A 558-nucleotide genomic window follows, 5' to 3' on the forward strand; every position below is an offset into this window, starting at 1 on the left:
AGTGAAAACAAAAACGAACAAAAAGCAAAACTCTTCCCAGAGGAATAAGGGGAGAGCAACGGTCAGAAGCCACTACATGCAAAACTATTTCCTTTTGGAGAGGTTCTCTTGTTGTTGGCTCTCTAGTGCACTTGTTATCACTGCCATTTGCGCCAAAGCAGGTGAAGTCGAGTTCCAATCGCTTATGCTTTCTGTCTGGACAAACTGGGTTCCTTGTAGTTTAACTGACTTTGTGTTAAAGTGTGATGATCATGTGATCAAATTTTTTAGACCAGTATATAAAGTGACAGCAGATGCACATTTTATCATTGACAAATTGATGTTTAAAGTTCTTCTCAGACATTTTAATATTAAACCTTTGGAGCTTGACATGCCAGTGTTTCATTAATCCTGCTCCTCACATACAAGGTCTTAAATAATCAGGCCCCATCTTATCTCAATGACCTTGTAGTACCATATCACCCTATTAGAGCGCTTCGCTCTCGCTCTGCAGGCCTACTTGTTGTTCCTAGAGTATTTAAAAGTAGAATGGGAGGGAGAGCCTTCAGTTTTCAGGCC

This window comes from Pundamilia nyererei, unplaced genomic scaffold (genome assembly GCF_000239375.1).
Source record: "Pundamilia nyererei isolate P.nyererei 1_Seehausen unplaced genomic scaffold, PunNye1.0 scaffold00041, whole genome shotgun sequence".
In the NCBI taxonomy this organism is placed as follows: domain Eukaryota; kingdom Metazoa; phylum Chordata; class Actinopteri; order Cichliformes; family Cichlidae; genus Pundamilia; species Pundamilia nyererei.